Genomic DNA, 19,846 nt, shown 5'->3' with positions numbered 1-19,846 from the left:
GGGTAGGCCTCTGATTTTCACTGCAGAACCTGCTGGAGGCTTGGTCCACAAATGGTCCAATGCACAAGTTGGTAGAATGTCGTGAAGGGGTTGCACTTGACAATAGTGCACGGTACCCGGGTATTGCTGTTCCTCGTCACTCGTGGGATCCACTCGCCTCAGCCCTGCTGGGGACTCACAATGGCCATCGACAAGTCAGGAAATCTACTTCCGGGGCTGCAGGGACTTCGAACTCTGGCGGGAGCGGGAAAATTTGCGACTGTTGATTAGAGTTTTTGGTGCCTGCCAAGCAGGGGAGTCACTCCTTGACTCCAAGGGAGATTCTTCTGTCTTCCAAAGGTAGTGGAACATTGAAGGGCCAGGATTCTTCTTTGTAGAGCGTCGTCCAGGGTTATCTACTTTGCAATGGCAAGGTTTTCTATCTTATACTGAAGATAGGGGAGGGACTAGCTCTAGGACCACTCCTCTGGTAGGGTCAGGGTAGGGGGTGGTTACACCCACTTCCCTTTGTCCAGTTTCGCGCCAGAGCAGGGACAGATAGCCCCTGAATCTTTTTGAGCTGGCATATGCACAGAGGAGCCACCTGCTCCCCCAGTGCAGGACTTCAAAGCACTCTAGAAGTGCACCCACCCAGCCCCAATACACTAAATCCTGTCTGGAAGGTAGTGACACCTTCCTGTGACAGGATGCCTATTGTTGGGCCTCCTCCACTGCGAGTTTCAGTCAGCAGCAGGAGGGCAGCCTAGTGTCTGTGCTGGTGGCATCCATTTTGTGATGCCAGGGCTCTTTCAGATTTCGACCGTGTTACCACAGTAGGTACATGTCGTCCCCTCTAGATGGGTGGTATCTTACTCCCACACCAGCTACTGGTGTGGGGGTATGATTCCAAGTTGTTTGACACCAAACACGACATGTTTTGATGCAGTCATTCCAAAGTTAGCATTTACCGGTAGGTTATAATGCACTTAAGAGTATATGGTTTAACCGCATCCACAAACAGCCACAGAGAATAGACCCTGCCAGCTGCAGAGGGGTCCTGCTCATGCAGAGGCACCCCCTCACAATGTAAACCAAGCACCCTGTCCTCAGGATTGATAGGGCCTGCCATAGGGGTGGCTGATAGGTTTATATGTGTGTGTATGGTGAGATATAGGAACCTATACCTCAGTGAGGAGTGCTAACACTACCTCGCCCAGGCTGTAGTAGCAGGCCTGTGGTGTTAGATTGAGTCTGCTTCCCAGGGGTGGCATAAGACATGCTGCAGCCCCTGGTAGGCCTGTGAAGTGCCTATGCCCTAGGTACCTAAGGTACTATATACATGGGGCTCATAAGGTGCCACAGTATCCAATCACTAGTGCATCTAATATGCACACCAAGTCGTTTAGAGAGAACAGAGAGACTGGGGCCCTGATTAGCAGGGACCCAGCCAGACTATAGCCAGAAACCAGTGTATACATCAGAAAAAAAGTGGGGGCAACATAAGTGCAGATCCTGCTCTCCTACAACAATAGATCAAGCATTGCAGCCAGGTAGAACCGATGGGGCATGTACTGCTACCCCACTGAAGTGCCAAACCTCACTGCATGGCTTTATGATAAATATGCCCCTTAGCGTTGGCTGTTGGTATGCAGCGAGTAGTAGCAAAGTCAGAACTTTTTGCAAGTGGTCCATATCATTTTGCTTTATGCCAATACTTTGAAAAGTAAACTGGAGACACCCTGCTGGAAAATAAAATGCACCGCATCTGCACCATGCAGGTAATCCATGAACATACACATTTGAATTTGTACACTTAATTTGCTTTTATTGTGAGATAATGTATTAATTGTATACATGAATAATTTTGCTGCAGATAGATTGCTGCAGTATGCCATATCAGTCATTTCGGATAGAAACTCAGGGATGGACAAGACAAGCATGTAATGGATCATTGGTAGATATATGTTTGCTGGCCTTCTTCAGGGTAAGTCTTTCCAAGTTCTTAGTTTATGTAATCCACTAATGTGTTAAACATTTGGAAATATGTTTCTCTTTAGAAAAAACACAAGTGAAGTCATAAATGACATCACTTACAAATTTTACCATCATGCACAACAGAAATTTGTATAAACTTAAAAAGTTCACAGATCCTAAACCCAGGGTGTTTTGTGATACACCTGTCGGACGGCTCAGGAGGGGAAATAACCTGATACTTCACTATTGGTGGACAGATTGTACTTTGGGCTAGGCCTGAGTTTAAAATAAAGAGTTAGTGATATTCGCAAAGATGGCAAGTTTCAGCAGAAGAGCAATTTATTTGTCATGCCTTTTATAAAATTCATTATTTTCCCAAAATTGGAGTTTAAAAAAACTAGAAGACTTGGGTAAAAATGTAAAATATTGAAGACTAAAATCCAGTTCATTCTGTATATAGTGCAGATGTCCTACAAAGAAAACGCAGAACCAGAATACATAGTGTTTGCAGAACTTTCAGTGCAGAATGTTTAACCAAATTCTGCCCATTCTGTTGGTAGACAAAAATGCCAGTCTGACCTACTCAGAATATTCAACATGAATATGTTTATGCTATTTATTTAGTTACAAAAGACATGATTTGCATTTTATATGCAAGAAATAATTCACTGCCAGGTAATTAGATGTAATGGGTTTTTGAGATTGGAAATCCAACAAACAAATTCTGCAATATTATTGCATCCTTCTATTTCTGTATGGTATCAATTCCCTCAGCCTCCTAAGAATTTGCTCAGAAGGTGCACAATCTACATCAATAACTTTGATTCTATTTGGATTAGAAACACAATCTTCTTCCAATTGTCCCACACCCACGCCAGCCATTGGAGGTATCCAGGCAGTATCGTACTTGCTGTGCCAGGTTTTCTGAAGGGGATGCTCCTTCCTGTCTATTCTTATAACTTTTCCGACATTGACCCTTACTCTCAAGACCACATTCTGCCCCCTCAATCTCGGGGGATAGCTCTTTGCTTTCTCAAACTGTCTGCTTACATACACCCCCTTTCCCAATGTGCCATCACTTGATCTTTTGAATCCATCTCTGATGATTGATTCAGCATCCTCCACGGAGGTCCCATGAAACATCACGTAGAGCTTCCCGTCAGAGGGCACCACTGCACTTTGCAGTGTGACATCCACGTAGCCTTCTGAGCTTTCCTCTGCCCAGAGGTCTTCCACTGCATTTGGTAAGTGACTCATTGTGCTCACTGTGAAAGATTATCATAAAGAAACAAACTATTAGAACCATCTGCAAACTCCAGAGGGAGCTTCCCATCAGAAATGTGACCAAATTACAAAGAGAATGAGCGTGATTGAAAAATTGGAAGTAGGAAATGGTGACATCTGCCCCTGTAATGTTACATGTATATTTGGAGCAAATTGAGGATTTTGTTATGAAGACAAATATAATTCTTCTCTACCACAGTTAGGTGTGTAAGTTTATCCATATACAAAATGTTAACTTGGATTATAATTCTACATATTAAAATGGAACTCAAATGTAAATTTACTCGATTACTGTTTTTGCTTTGTTTGCTTCTTCATGGGCTGGGGGAGTATTATATCCTGTAGAGAAGCATTTCCCCTACACACCCATTACTTTTGTGGGTTTCTTTCCTTATTGGCATCTTAAACACACATGTATTCTGTCCTTTGACAGGAGTACATTTGCAAGTTGTTTCAGGTTAGAAAATTATCAGCATTTTTTGTGATGGTTGTCAAATCTACAAGTTTGTGGTGGTTAACCAACTTTATGTAAGTGAACCCATCCAGAAATATCCACAAATCCTCCTAGAGACATGGATATGTTGAAAAGGAAGTGAAATGTTCAGTTGAGTGACTGGTAAGGCTTGGGAGGAAGGGGGTGGATGCCATATGTTTTAGTGTGAATGAGAAAGCTATGCATGAGGATGTGAGGGGTGGTTTTTATCCTCATCACAGGAATTTAAAAGACAACTGGATAGAGTACCTGAAATTGGTTCTTATTCTCCAAGTCTGTGCTATGAAACAACAGGCAATGGCAGGGTTAGAAATTCTCAACAAACACGGGCAAAGTCAACAGGTGTGGGTTTAATGTACTGATGTATGCAGTGTAAGCACCGGAATACCAGATACATTTTGGAAACGAAAGTCAGTTTAACTTAACTAAAGCCACGTTTTTGTTTCTATGTGACATAAAACTTGCCTTCATATCTTCCTTCCTTCAACAAATAATTCAGTCTGGTGGTAAGCCACTAACACATAGTCACACTTATCATACAGTGTATAAAAATAATACAACCATGTACAATTCTTTAGGGTGCACGAGTGCCGGGGATCTACCACTACTATCCCCTAAAGCAAGACAAACAAACATTGTCTCTAACAAAATTATTATTGTGTGACTCACAAACCTACAGTAGATGTCCAGGCAAAGTCTGAAACAAGAGTCCAACCAAAGAGAAAACCCTTAGGGAAAGATATAAATCTATTACAGGGACTATGAAGTCACACAATGTTTCAATATTCCGAGACTGAAAAGGTACATGCATTTAAACAAATGAATACCAGTCTCTTCAAAAAGGGTGCTAAGGTGTGCAAACCCTCCAGAAGGGAAAAGGTTACATTTCTGCTTGCTGTTCAACAAATATACAGGCCCATTTGGGAAAGCTTTCTTCTTTTTTTCCTGGTCTCTCAACTCTGACCAGTTTCCACTTCCCTCCTGCTACAGCACATGACCGGTCCAAGCAATCTACTTTAGCACCAGGAGATATTTTTGGTGCCAAAGCAGTGAATACGATCATACCTAGCTTAGCATAACCCCAAGAGAGGGTGAAGCATAGTATCCGAAGGAGGGAAAAGTTGTGTCTCAATATTGAACTACAGTTTAACATTGAATTGTATTCTATTTACATGTATATAGCATTTACTACTCTTGGTGAGGCATTAAAGCGCTTTATGGCGAGTTGCACGCTCCTCTGGAGCCAAAGTTAGTGGTTAGACCAGTGCTTTTTGAATTTTAAGGTTAGTTTTGGGCTCAGTGACTTAATTGTCAAAGGTCTTCTGATTGGTCCAGATTACAGGCAGAAAAAAGTTATTTTACTTACAGAGGAGACGGAATCTGTCTTGGTGACCTGGTGCTGCAAGTAGTGCTGAGCTGTAGAGATTGACTTGTCAAACTAAGGAAGAATGAGACATATTAGACGAAGATGAATTCAGCCATCAAACTCAGACACATCAGTAACGGTGGGCAGAAGGTTTTCTACTTACCAGGAGTTTCTTAAATCATATAACCGTATCTCCTGGTGAGTAAAATTTCGGATTGCTGCTGAATTACAACAAACTCTTCCTACCAAAGTAAAATTAAAAAAAGCATAAAATGTGAAATGTATATTACTCTTTATTAGCAGCACACCTTTATTCTCTGCAGCCTGAGAGGTGTTAAAGGAGGAAGGCGAGAAAGGCAGGTGGAGGAAGAGTGGAGGCGGACAGGCCATCATGGCTAGAGGGGCAGTAGAGGGACGGGCAATGCAGGGGTGATGGCAGAACTGACAGAAATGCAGAGGAATGGCCAAAGGTGAGGGTAGCTGAACCAAGTCAAGGGACAGAGAAGAAGAAGGAAATAAAGGGAAGAAGGTAGATGCAACATGATGGCAGTAATAGAGATCTGAAACTGTCCCAAGGTGTGCAGAGTTCATCCAGTCTTGGTTTTACTTTGCATTCTGGTATATGTAGTTTTGTAGATTAAAGTATAAATATGTCAAGCAGTGGCGTAACGAAAGTTGAAGGGGCCATCCTGCAAGGTACACCGAGAGGACCCCGCTCCGGATTTAATCCGGAGCTCTCTGGCGTGAGTACAGGGCTGAGGGGGCCCCCCCTGCAGCACTGCGGGGGATGCGGGGGCCTATGTTACGCCCCTGATGTCAAGTACCAAACCAAAAGAGGCCTTGGCAGAGTCAGTAGGTCTGGTATTAGCTTCTTTTTTGGCCTTTTGGCTTTGTCAATACCTGCTTCGTTTTAAAAAGTTTTTGCAAATGTTATTGTCAGGGACGCCACAGAGCCCTCATAAAACTAAATGTCTAAAAGCACAAATATATTTATCGTCTCAAAAGGCACACACTGGCATAGTAGTCCCTGGCACTGAAGGGAACTACTCTGTATGTGGAAGTGCTCCTTTTGAAAGGGCAGAATGCCCTCACTCAATGTGAAGTTACTCAATGACTCTTTGCTGCATGCTATATCCTGTAGTGGGCGGACCACAAATGTGAATTACACAAAAACAGACCAATGGATGAAGAGGGCTGACTGAAAACACATTTAAATAAGTATACGATACATACAATTTTAGTAAAATAAAAAGGTTTTGGTTAACATTAGATTTATAAACCAGGAGTAGAAGAGCTAATTTACCTAACACGTGACTATTTAAAATATCCGATGGAAGAGGGTTGGATGGGGGAGGGGGAGTGTGCGTGGGAGGTGGAGGGGAAGAAATGAAGAAACAGAAAGAGATACTAAGAGATAGAAAAAAATGAGCATGAGAGAGGAAAGAATGGAGAGAGGGCTCTAATGAAATGGAAGGGAGAGGAAATGTGATAAAAAGACAATGGAAGTGAAGTAGGGAGAAATGTGAGACAAAGAAGGGAGACAAGGAAAAGGAAGCAAAAAGGTGGGGTGAATAAAGAAAGGATGTGATGTGCTGAAGGGGCAAATGTGCTTGAGGACAGAGGGCCCGATTCACAGAAGTAATCTGAGACAAAATCCTAAACTTACTACTTTTGGTACTCACAGAAGGCATTTAGAAGTAGTAAAGTTAGGATTTTGTCTTAAGTCTGTCTTAAGTCTGTCTTAAGTCTGTCCTAAGTTTGTCTTAAATTTGTCTTAAGTCTGTCCTAAGTCTGTCTTAAGTCTGTCTTAAGTTTGTCTTAAGTCTGTCTTAAGTCTGTCCTAAGTCTGTCTTAAGTCAAACTTAAGACAAAATCCTAACTTTACTACTACTAAATGCCTTCTGTAAATACCAAAAGTAGTAAATTTAGGATTTTGTCTCAGATTAGTTCTGTGACTCGGCCCCACAGAGATTGCAGGAATTAAGGGGAGAAAGTGTGAGGCAGTTAGCCGGGGGAAGCAATGTGAAGTTTTAGAGGTATCAGATGTGAGTAACTTATCCAGTCCAGGTTTTATTTTGCATTCTAAGTTTTGTTGTTTCACATTTGAAATTTGAAATGCAGGATTACATGCACCAGATTGCAAAAAGAGAAACACAGGAATGAATGAAGAACCTGCTGTTGCCATGGAACAACTAGGCACCTCGAGGAAAGGAGAGGGAGAGAGAGAGAGAGAGAGAGATAGCGCGCGAGAGAGAGAGAGTCAGAGAGAGAGAGGAAGTAGGAGAGGAAGATGCAGATGGAAGGATTTAAAAAAGACAATAAAAGTAGAATGAGAGGGAGAGAGAGAGAAAGGATAGGAAGGAAAATGACAAAATGATAAAACTTACTTTGACTAAGAGAGGTGAAAGCTGAAAGGCAGGGACAGGCAAGAAAGTAAAAGGGAGTGAAGGTGAAAGGGGGTGGGGGGGCAGAGAGGAGACATGGGCAGGTTAATTTGACTTCTTACCCCACATTTGTGCTAAAGCCCTAATTCCTACCTCCATATGCGCCTCATCCCAAAAGTGCTAGTTGCCCAGTACAAGAAATGGACCATTTAACCTGAACCAATACCAGTCCAGGATTACTTGGATAGATTCACCTTCCAGAATCCCAGCACTTCCTGTACCCCTCTGCCTGCCTTTATGCAGGCACCTGCTCCCCCATTACGAGCCCGCCAAGGACAGACACTGAACATCTCCACCCTCCTCAGTAACAGCCCCCCAAAACAACCAGGGCACAATTCCTAAAAAAAGAAGTGGGGGGACGCTCCAAGTTAGGTGGTGTCACCGGAAGTGACGTCACAACAGGAAGTGACGTCACAAAAGGTGGCTTGCACCATCAGACTCATTGCCTCCCCTCGCTCACCCCTTAGATGCGATTGCATCTGAGAAGCCAGCGTGTTAGCAGCGTTCTGAATGAGCTCCGATCATGACACAGAGAGGCCAAAGAGTGAATGTGTGGCTCCATTTGCTCCAGCTATCAAGCTCTCAAGTTTTCCACTGTCATGTGGGTGATGACAGCCAGTCCTGGTTTTACAACTCTCCTTGCTTTGCGTTATGCATAATATTATAATAGTAATAATGCAGGTAAAATTACAATCGCACGGATCTCTCGAGTCACTCGGTAAAGGGAGATGAACGGGGCGGCCGTGCGGGCAAGTAACGCCATAATTGAAATTCCAGCTTTTGGGCAGGGGGGACGGCATCCACCCGGTAAAAATCCGGTAAAATAAGTGGGGGGACGCCGTTCACCCGCGTGGTACCCCGACTCGAGCCCTGAACACAACCCGTGCTGCCCCCGCCCCTGATTCCAGTTCTCCATTACTATCCCCAGACTCCAGTCTCGCCAGTATTAGTCCTATATTAATTATCTCCTCGCCTCATCCCCTCACCCAGTGCCCCGTGCCAGCTTTGCTGCATCCTTCCTTCCTCTTCAACTACCAGACTCCATGCACAGCCGCTCTCTGCTGCATTCCCATCAGCAGTCTGTGTATCTCCTCCACAGCAGCACTGCGAGCCTCCATGCATTGACACTTCTGCAGCACCAGCCCCACTATCTCCCCATTCACCCCTGTGCGCCCCAGAATCCGCCCCAATCCCACTCTGTGTGACTCCCCCCCCACTGCACTAAACCTTTACCCACAAACCCACATCTGTCTGTTCAGAGCCTTTCTCACATTGACACGTCACATAAAACTAACTCGTGTGATGTCACTTCCTTTCATGTCATTCCTGTACCATCACTTCCTGTGAGATCACACATCAAAGGCAACGCCTTAAGTGTGAGCTCTCAGCCGCAGGAGATCAGGGAATTCACATCTCTGTACACATTATGTGCTCTATACTGCATTTGAGGATAGCTTCACATCTACATAAACCAATCAGTAGTTGGCTTTGTAAATAGCGCTTAATTCTACATTTCCAGCGATTTCTGGACAAGCTAGTGATGAGGCAAACCAGTCTCTGGGGTATTATTATTAAGATTATTTTACTGGTGTTCTGAATTTTTCTTTAAATCATTGGCATGGTGCTCGAATGGGTCAATATAAATAGCCTTCAATTTTACATTTTAAGCAAATCTTCCATACGGTAAAACCATGCAAAGCAGTCCTATGTTCGAAGGAAATACATATATCGAAAATGTATACGTCTGATTATATTAAGAACAATAAATGAAGGCAGATTGAAAGGGAACCTCGCCCAGATCAAACACACGGTCGGAAAGATGCTCGATCTAGGTTCCCTGTGGCAGACCAGTGCTCCTCTGCTGCTCAACAGCAGACAAGACATAGCGTACCCCTCTGACGCGGGATTCCACTGGGGTACCAAGCACTATATAACCACAGTACAATGTAGCGCTATGAATGGATAAGTACTGTCCTGTACTGAGTACCTGCACCTCTCTGTGAGCGTGCAACGCTTTTAATGGGACAGTACCGGCACTTTTCAGGAGCAAACCGGTACTCTAAATTGTGAGTACCTGCACTTCTATATTCCCATTTAAAGCTATGGTACAATGCAATCAAGCACCCACGGGTCACCGTGGGCTGTCGTTGTTTTTTAACATGGGCTTGTTGTTTCCTGTTCACAACGCGGAGGTCAGAGCCAGATTACACTGAGGTTGATGCGAAATGTTTTAAGTGTAACAGAGCATTTTATAAAGAGAAACACTCACCCAAGGGAATGATGCGCAGATGTGCTTCAGAGGCGGCAACTCCAGCGCACTTTGCCCTTCCAGATGGGATACTTTTATCTTCGTTTCTCCTGTCGGCTCCTCCCAGTGCTGATAGTTTCGTTTCTCTACTTGGGCGTTATTACGAGGAATGCCAAGTCTCAGTATAACCTCTGTTGTTGAGGTAGGTAGATTTTGCGGTGTGGGGAGGTGGTTAGGAGAGAGAGTGAGTGAGTGCGTGCATGTGTGTGTGTGTGTGCGGGTGGAAGAAAGGGGTGTAGCTGAGTAAATACTCGTTTCCTCCCGTTTGTGGTGGGCAGCAGGGGCATATTGCACACCTGTGTGACTGCTGTTCAGCATGGCTAAACGTTAGTGCAGTTGAGAGTCGTAGAGTGGAGTTTTGGGAGAAGTGTCTTGTAGAGTGGAGTAGGGAATGTATAGTGTCGTAGAGTGTAGTGGAGCGGAGGAGAGTTCTCTTGTTCAGTGGCAGAGTGTTGTAGAGTGCAGTGGGGGAGATATGGTGGAGTGCATTGAGGTTTTTGGGTGGATTGGATTGAAGTAGAGTGGGTTGGATTGGAGTAGAGTGGAGTGGATTGGAGTTGGTTAGAGTAGGGTGGATTGGAGTGGTGTAGAGTGGGGTGGATTGTAGTAGAGTGGGGTGGATTGGATTATAGTGGAGGGGAGTCGATGTGATTGGATTGGGCTGGGCTGGGCTGGGCTGGACTGGACTGGAGTGGATTTGAGTGTAGTGTAGTGTAGTGGAGGGGTGTATTGAGTGGGATGGATCAGATTGAATGGGGGAATTTAACTTGGTGGGGTGGATTGGAGTGGGGTGGATTAGAGTGGATTGGGGTGGGTGGATTAGATTGATGTATTGGATTGTAGTGAGTGGATTGTATTAGAGTGATTGAACTGAGGTGAGTGATTTGGATTGGAATGGGATCGGGCAAGGTGAATTAGAGTGGGGTGGGATGGAGTGGGGATTGGAATGGAGGGGAGGGTATTGAATTGGAGGGGATTGGATTTTGATTGGGTGGGGTGGGGATTGAATTTGTGTGGATTGGATTGAAGTGGGGTTGATTGGATTGGACTGGGGTGGATTAGAGTGGAGCAGTTTGGAGTGGAGTGGATTGGATTGGGGTAGATTAAATTGCAGTGGAGTGGTTTAACGTGGGGTGGGGTGTATTGGATTGGTGTGGGGTGGGTGGAATCAAAATGGGGTGAAGTGGATTGGGTAGTTTTGGGGTGAATTGAACTGGGCGTGGATTGGGGTGGGATGCTTTAGAGTGGGGAGGGGTGGATTGTGGTGGATTGGATTGGAATGAAGTGGAGTGGGTGGAATGGACTGGAGTAGGATGAATTAGAGTGGTCTGGATTGGATTGGAGTAGGTGGGGTGGAATGGATTGGAGTCAAGTGGATTGGATTGAGTGGGGTGGATTGGATGGGATGGATTGGATGGTGTGGACTGGAGTGGGGTGATTTTAGTGGGGTGGATTGGGCCAGAGAGGTTCAGAGTGGGGTGGGTTGGGTTGGGTTGGAGTGGGTCGGGGTGGATTGGATGGGGTGTTTTGGATTGGATTGGGGTTAACTGGATTGGAGTGGGGTGGATTGGAATGGGGTGGATGGATTGGGGTGGGGTGGGGTGATTAGATTGAGGTGGATAGGACTGGAGTTGGGTGGACTGGATTGGAGCTGATTGGAATGTGTGGAGTTAGGTGGATTGGACTGAGGGGTGGATTGGAGTGGGACGCTCTAGAGTGGGGTGGGGGTTGTTTTGTGGTGGATTGGATTGGAATGAAGTGGAGTGGGTGGAATGGACTGGAGTAGGATGGATTAGAGTGGTTTGGATTGGATTGGAGTGGGTGGGGTGGAATGGATTGGAGTCAAGTAGACTGGATTGAGTGGGGTCGATTGGATGGGATGGATTGGATGGCATTGACTGGAGTGGGGTGGATTGGATTGGATTTGAGTGAAGTATAGTGGGGTTGATTGAATTGAAGTGGAGAGGGGTGGGGTGGAGTAGGGTGGGGCATATTGAAATGGGAGGATTGGATTGAAGTGGGGTTGATAGAGCTGGGATGGGGTGGATTGAATTGGACTGGAGTGGGCAGAGTTTTTTGAGTGGGCTGAATTGACTGGGTTGGATTGCATTGGGGTGGGGTGGATTGGTTGGACTGGAGTGGCGTGGACTGGACTGAGGTGGATTGGACTGGATTCGGTGGCAGCTCCTCCAATAAGATGGAGGACCGTCGCCCCACTGCTCACTGAGTGAGGAATAAAAACGGAAAAATAAAATTATAATAACAACATTATTATAATTTTATTTAAATGTACTGGCTCCATTGTTTGTGGGCAGGTCAGGTCGGGCTAGGGCTGTTTAGAGGCTGGGGGAGGAGTGGTGGCACCCTCCTCAGTACGCATGAATGTTTGACTGGCCCTCTGCAACCAGTTAAACATTCATGCACACTTTGCATGCTCTACACCAAGGCTGCATTTTAGCCTGGATGGAGAACATGCCCAGGGTCCCATCCCCTGACTGAGTGCTGAACCATGGTGCTCCGACCAATCACAACATTGCAATGTTGTGATTGGTTCAGAGGAGCCTGGGTGCTCACCAATCACAACGCTGCATTGCAGCTTTGAGATTGGCTCAGGGGAGCCTGGGTGCTTCCCGCTTCCACAGAAGCCAGGAAGAGGATGAGAGGACGGAGAAAAGGTGGCAGCCGGCTGCATCCAGGTAAGTGGGTTTTTAAAAATGTATTTTTAATTCCCTCCCTCTCTCCCCTCCCTCTGCAACCACACCCGTTCAGTAGCAGCCAGTAGTGATTGGATTAGATTGGAGTGAAGTGGGGTGGTGTTGATTGGAGTGGGGTTGATTGGATTGGAGTGGGGTGGGTTAAGGTGGATTGGAATGGTCGGGATTAAGGTGAATTGGAGTGGGGAGTTGGATTGGCTTTGGGTGGATTGGATTAGCGTGAGGTGGAGAGTGATTAGTTTGGAATGGGGTGGATTGGATTGAAGTGGGGTAGGATAGGGCGGATTGGGGAGGGTGAATTAGATTGTTGTGGTTTGCAGTGGGATGGATTGGAGTGGAGTAGGTGGATTGGGTTGTGGTGCATTTGACTGGAGTAGAGTGGATTGGATTGGAGAGGGGTGGAATAGATAGGAGTGGACAGACTTGAGTGGAGCGCGATGGACTGTATTGGATGAGTTGGGTGGATTGGGGTGGCTTGGACTGGAGTGGGGTGAATTGAATTGGAGGAGGGTGGGTTGGATTGGAATGGGGTGGGTTGGAGTGGGTGGATTGGAGTGGAGTGTTTTAGGTTGGAGTGGGGCGGATTGGATTGGAGTGGGGTGCATTGAAGTATGGTGGATTGGAGTAGAGTGGGAAGGATTGGAGTGGGCGGATTGATTTTTTGTTGTGTGGAATGAATTGGAGTGGTGTGGAATGTGGTGGAAGAGTTTGGAGTAGGGTGGGTTGGGGTCGAGTGGGATGGATGGATTGGGGTGAGGTGGATTGTATTAGGGGGTAGATTGGATTGGGGTATTTTGGATTGGGGAGTGGCATGGATTGAGTTGTGTGTGGTGGATTGGTATAGGATGGATTGGATTGGTGTGCGGTTGATTGGATTGAGTTGAGCTGTGTGAATTAGGATGATTGGGGTGGATTGAAGTGGAATGGAATCGATTGGGGTGGATTTGAGTGGGAAGATTAGATTAGGGGGGATTAGTTTGAGGTGGATTGGATTGGGGTGGGTTTGAAGGATCAGTGTGGAGTGGATTGGGTGAGTGGTAAGGACTGTATTGTATTGGGGTGGAGTGGAGTAGGATGAATTGGAGTGGGGTGGATTGGTCTAGGGTGGATTGCATTGGTCTGGGATAGATTGGATTGGTCTGGGGTGGATTGGATTGGGGTGAGGTGGATTGGAGTCTATAGGAGTGGAGCAGACTGGATGGGGTGGATTGGTGTGGGGTGGATTGGAGTTGGACAGATTGGATTATTGCGGGGCAGGTTGGGGTGGGATAGATTGGAATGGGGTAATTGATTTGGATTGAATTAGAGTGGGGTGGAGTGTGGTGTGGATTGGATTAGTCTGAGGTAGATTGGAGTGTGGTGGATTGGTTTTGGGTAGATTGGTCTGGGGTGAGGTAGATTGCAGTGGGGCAGATTGGGGTGTACTGCACGATTATATGTTACAGCATCATTTCGAGATTACACATAAGAAAGAAACAATGTCTCTTTCCAATATTTAGAACAAGATTAACCCCTTGGTGCTCATGACGAGTTGGACTCGTCATGGCACACAGTGCTCGTGTGCTCATGACGAGTCCAGCTCGTCATGAAACATTGCATTGGAAATCCCTCTGGTGCGGGCACCAGATGGATTCCCTTTTTGCTAAAAGAGCCTCGGGAGCTGAGGAAGAGCTTCCCCAGCTCCCGAGGCCCCCCTCCGGTTTCCCTGAAATGACGATCGTCGCGCACGTCGCGCTGACGTAATTTCAGTGAAACCGAAACTGAAATGAGCCAAGAGGCTCATTTCAGTTTCCCTTTCTACGTGCTCAGGGGGCTATCTCAGCCCCCTGAGCACGTAGAAAGACGGGAGGGGTATCGTTGGACAGGGGAGAATCTCCTCTTTCCAATGGTACCCCTCCCAGTGGATCCCTGCTTGGGGCTTACCACAGGAGGGCGATCCCCAAGCAGGGATCCACCCACTAGGCACCAGGGAGGGGGGAGCGGCCCCTTGGGCAAGAGCCTTTGCTCCCCCCATAAATATTTTGGGCACAATTAGTCTTTCTGCCCCCCCTGGGGGGTAGATGGGGGCAGTAGCCCCCAATCTGCCTCCCTGGGGGGCAGAAAGCCCACTAAACACCAGGGATTTTATGATAATTTATTCATTAGGGGTGGGGGCTGCCCAAAACGGGCATGTCGATGCCCCCACACCCCTCAGGCACACAATTAGTTTTTCTGCCCCCCTCGGGGGGCAGATGGGGCCGTAGCCCCCAATCTGCCCCCCCCGGGGGGGCAGAAAGCCCACTAAACACCAGGGATTTTGTTTTTGCCCCATTTTTTGGGGGGGATGGGGGCTGCCCGAAATGGGAACGCCAATGCCCCCACCCCACCACCATTACAGCCTTTCTGCCTCCTTGGGGGCTAGATGGGGGCATTAGCCCCCAATATGCCCCCCCAGGGGGGTAGAAAGCCCACTAGACACCAGGGATTTTCTTATGGGGTATTAGTTAGGGGTGGGGGCTGCCCAAAACGGGCATGCCGATGCCCCCACCCCCCGGCCACAAAATTAATCTTTCAGTAGCCCCCAATCTGCCCCCCGGGGGGGCAAAAAGCCCACTAGACACCAGGGATTTTTATGGGCAAATTCTTATTAGGGTGGGGGCATTGGCATGCCCGTTTTTGGCAACCCCCACCCTAATTAAAATTTGCCCAAAAAACTCCCTGGTGTCTAGTAGACTTTTAGCCCCCCCGGGTGGCAGATGGGGGCATTATCCCCCAATCTGCCCCGCCAGTGGGGGGGCATTAAGCCCTCTAGATGCCAGGGTTTTTTTTGTAGAAAATTTGAATTAGAATGGGGCAGCCCAAAATGGGCATGCCCATGCCCCCAGCCCCGCCCCCACAAAAATGTAAGCCTTCCTGCCCCCCGGAGGGCAGATGCGGGCATTAGCCCCCTATATGCCCCCGGGGCAAAAAGCCAGTAGACGCCAGGGTGGTTTTGGGCAAATTTTAATTAGGGTGGGGGCATTGACATGCCTGTTTTTGGCAGCCCCCACCCTAATTAAAATTTGCCCAAAAAACTCCCTGGCGTCTAGTGGATACCCCAATCTGCCCCTCCGAGGGGGCAAAAAGCCCTCTAGATGCCAGGGTTTTTTTGGGGGCAAATTTGAATTAGAGTGGAGCAGCCCAAAACAGGCATGCCCATGCCCCCACCCCCTCCCCCGCAAAAATTACAGCCTTCCTGCCTCCCGGGGGCAGATGGGGCAGTAGCCCCCAATCTGCCCCCCTGGGGGGGCAAAAAGCACACTAGACGCCAGGGATTTTTTTGGGCACATTTTTATTTGGGTGGGGGCATTGGCATAAAGCCCTCTAGATGCCAGGGTTTTTTTTGTAGCAAATTTGAATTAGAATGGGGCAGCCCAAAATGGGCATGCCCATGCCCCCACCCCCGCCCCCACAAAAATTACAGCCTTCCTGCCCCCCGGAGGGCAGATGCGGGCATTAGCCCCCAATATGCCCCCCGGGGCAAAAAGCCAGTAGACGCCAGGGTGGTTTTGGGCAAATTTTAATTAGGGTGGGGGCATTGACATGCCCATTTTTGGCAACCCCCACCCTAATTAAAATTTGCTCAAAAAAATCCTTGGTGTCTAGTAGGCTTTCTGCCCCCCCTGGGGGGCAGATGGGGGCATTTGCCCCAATCTGCACACCCAGGGGGTGCAAAAAGCCCACTAGTCGCCAGGAATTTTTTGGGGCAAATTTGAATTAGGGTGGGGGCTGCCCAAAACAGGCATGTCCATGCCCCCACCCCCGAAAAAATTACAGCCTTACTGCCCCCCCGGGGGGCAGATGGGGCATTATCCACCAATATGCCCCCCGGGGAGGGGCAAAAACCCCACTAGACGCCAGGGATTTTTTAGGGAAATTTTTTATTAGGGTGGGGGTTGCCAAAAACGGGCATGCCAATGCCCCCACCCTAATTAAAATTTGGTCTAAAAAATCCCTGGTGTCTAGTAGGCTTTCTGCCCCCAATCTGCCCCGCTGGGGGGGGCAAAAAGCCCTCTAGTCGCCAGGGATTTCTTTGGGGCAAATTTGAATTAGGGCGGGGGCTGCCCAAAACAGGCATGCCCATGCCCCCACTCCCTCCCCTGCAAAAATTACAGCCTTCCTGCCCCCCCTGGGGGGCAGATGGGGGCATTAGCCACCGATCTGCCACCCAGTGGGGCAAAAAGCCCAGTAGACGCCAGGGATTTTTTTGGCAAATTTTAATTACAGTGGGGGCATTGGCATGCCTGTTTTGGGAAGCCCCCACCCTAATTAAAATTTGCCCAAAAAACTCCCAGGCGTCTATTGGACTTTCAGTCCCCCCCTGGGGGGCAGATGCGGGCTTTAGCCCCCAATGTGCCCCACCTGGGGGGGGCAAAAAGCCCACTAGACACCAGGGTTTTTTTGGGGGCAAATTTGAATTAGAGTGGGGCTGCCCAAAACGTGCATGCCCGTGCCCCCACACCCTAAACAAATTGCCACAGTGTTTCTGCCCTCCTTGGGGGCATATCAGGGCAACCCCACCTCCCGATATTCCCCCCAGGGCGGCAGAAAGCAGTCTAGGCACGGATTTGTTTTTAGCAATATGCCTACTTGTCGATTTTGGGCCCTAGCGCAGCCGGCACATAGGAAAACCTAGCAAATCTGTACATTTTTAAAAACTAGACACCCAGGGGAATCCAGGATGGGGTGACTTGACTGGCTCTCACCAGGTTCTGTTACCCAGAATCCCTTGCAAACCTAAATATTTGTAAAACAAAAACACATTTTCCTCACATTTCTGTCGTGGAAAGTTCTGGAATCTGCGTGGATCCACAAAATTCCACTCACCCCACGTTCCCCAAAGCCTTCCGAAAAAACGTTGCCTGTCACGGGTACTTGGGCCTCCCACACAAGTGAGGCACCATTTTTATCAGGAGACCTGGGGGAATGCTGAGTGGTGGGAAATTTGTGTTAACCCGGTGATGCCACAACTTTCCCACACAAAAATGTTTGAAAAAAGTGATTTTTTCAGCTACAATTGAGGTTTGCAGGGGATTCTGCGTAAGGAAACGTTGGGGGATCCACGCAAGCCATACCTCCCTGGAATCCCCTGGGTGTCTAGTTTTCAGAAATGTGTGGGTTTGGTAGGTTTCCCTAGATGGCCGCCGAGCACGGGGTCAAAAACCCAGGTGACCCCCCTTGCAAAACCAGGTGGTTTTGAGATGGGCAATTTTGATGTTGCCTCACTACGTTTTGGGCCCTTGCCTGTCGCGGGTACTTGGGCCTCCCACACAAGTGAGGCACCATTTTTATCGGGAGACCTGGGGGAACGCTGGGTGGTGGGAAAATTGTGTGAGCCCGGTGATGCCACAACTTTCCCACACAAAAATGTGTGAAAAAAGTGATTTTTTCAGCTAAAATTGAGGTTTGCAGGGGATTCTGGGTAAGGAAACTTTGAGGGATCCAACCAAAGCCATACCTCCCTGGAAGCTCCCAGGTGTCTAATTTTAAGAAATGTATAGGTTTGCTAGGTTTCCCTAGGTGCCGGCAGAGCTAGGGTTCACAAACTACAGCTAGGCACTTTGCCAAAAAGGCTCATTTTTCACTGCGAAATTGAGGTGTGATCATGTTGCGTTTTGCGCCGTTTCCTGTCGCGGGCACTAGGCCAACCCATACAAGTGAGGTACCATTTTCTTGTAAGACTTTGGGGAACGCGGAGTGGGTAGAAATTTGTGGATCCACGCAGATTCCAGAACTTTCCACCACAGAAATGTGGGGAAAATGTGTTTTTTTGGACAATTTTTAATGTTTGCAAGGGATTCTGGGTAACAGACCCTGGTTGGAGGCAGTCAAGTCACCCCATCCTGGATTCCCCTGGGTGTCTAGTTTTAAAAAATGTATAGGTTTGCTAGGTTTCCCTAGGTTTCGGCAGAGCTAGGGTTCACAAACTACAGCTAGGCACTTTGCCAAAAAAGGCTCATTTTTCACTGCGAAATTGAGGTGTGACCACGTTGCGTTTTGTGCCATTTCCTGTCGCGGGCACTAGGCCAACCCACACAAGTGAGGTACCATTTTTCTCGTAAGACTTTGGGGAACGCGGGGTGGGTAGAAATTTGTGGATCCACGCAGATTCCAGAACTTTCCACCACAGAAATGTGGGGAAAATGTGTTTTTTTTGGATCACTGACATAATATCGATAACCAAAATATCGACTACATAAAATATCGTTGGCAAATTATCGACTACAATATTATCGACTCACTATACTTATTAAAGAAAATACTAAAATATCGAGTACACAATATCGTCTTTACAAAATATCGTATATCATTATATCGAATTAATAAATATCGTTAACAAAAATATTGTCTAACCTTAAATAACTATCTAAATGACAAAATTATCGAAACTCGAAATATAGACAACCAAAATATAGAATATGTCACAATATCGACTATCTAAAAAACTATGAATAAAATATACTTTTAGCACAAGACATACATTAGCATTGTAATACATAATAAAACACTTAAATAACATAAAACATTTTTGTTCAAACACATACATTTAAAAATAAACATTCCATAAGCAATAATAATACATTTGACAACATAAATAATTTTATAATTTTTATACATGCATTAAACCACATTAAAAATATCTTTAAAGCATTTAATACGACAAATAAACCATCACTTACTACTAATAAGTTGCTAATTAGCGTTTCCCTTACATGGAAACACACAGACAAAAAAGAAAAAAACATCAAGGTAGACCAATGAAATGCTCACATTTCAAATTAAACCAATGAAATAAAGCAACTAATTAATTTCACACTATAAAAACACTACATTTCAACATCTCTTTCACACTACAAACTGAAAAGAACAAATAAGGTGAAACTCTACTCAACTGTTTCCTGAAAGAAGATTTACATTCCAAAAGAAAATTTTATAACTACAGAAAGTAAGTTAAACTCTATTTAAAATACAACAATACTAGAATGCTACAGCTGAAACTATTTCTATAAATGAATTTACTACACTTTATTTAATTACATTCATAACTCCTCTACAGATACCTTCGAAACAGACAAAGATATTTTCGACATCCCCACAACTCTAATATTAATCAATGCAAGTATATTTTAAATTTTTCCTACCCACCTACAACTATTAATTAAAAAAAATAATCTAAAACATATTTTATTACTTATTTCTCTCCTCTACAGAAAACTACAAAACCATCCAAAACTACCTTCTACACAATCACCTACTGGACCAAAG

General features: G+C 46.3%; 1 long non-coding RNA gene across 1 annotated transcript; it reads right to left on the bottom strand.

The window, feature by feature from the left end:
* Nucleotides 1-1,783: 1,783 nt before the first annotated feature.
* Nucleotides 1,784-10,075, bottom strand: LOC146861386 (uncharacterized). Its single transcript, XR_014978952.1, has 4 exons — nucleotides 9,810-10,075; nucleotides 5,260-5,338; nucleotides 5,097-5,168; nucleotides 1,784-3,218 (listed from the first exon to the last, which is right to left on the bottom strand). It is a non-coding gene; the product is annotated as an uncharacterized LOC146861386 (long non-coding RNA).
* Between the last annotated feature and the right edge of the window lie 9,771 nt (nucleotides 10,076-19,846).

Source organism: Triturus cristatus, chromosome 3_1, assembly GCF_964204655.1.
Source record: "Triturus cristatus chromosome 3_1, aTriCri1.1, whole genome shotgun sequence".
NCBI classification, from domain to species: Eukaryota; Metazoa; Chordata; class Amphibia; order Caudata; family Salamandridae; genus Triturus; species Triturus cristatus.
Note: the sequence above shows the minus strand (reverse complement) of the source record. Positions and strands in the feature narration are given on the sequence as shown.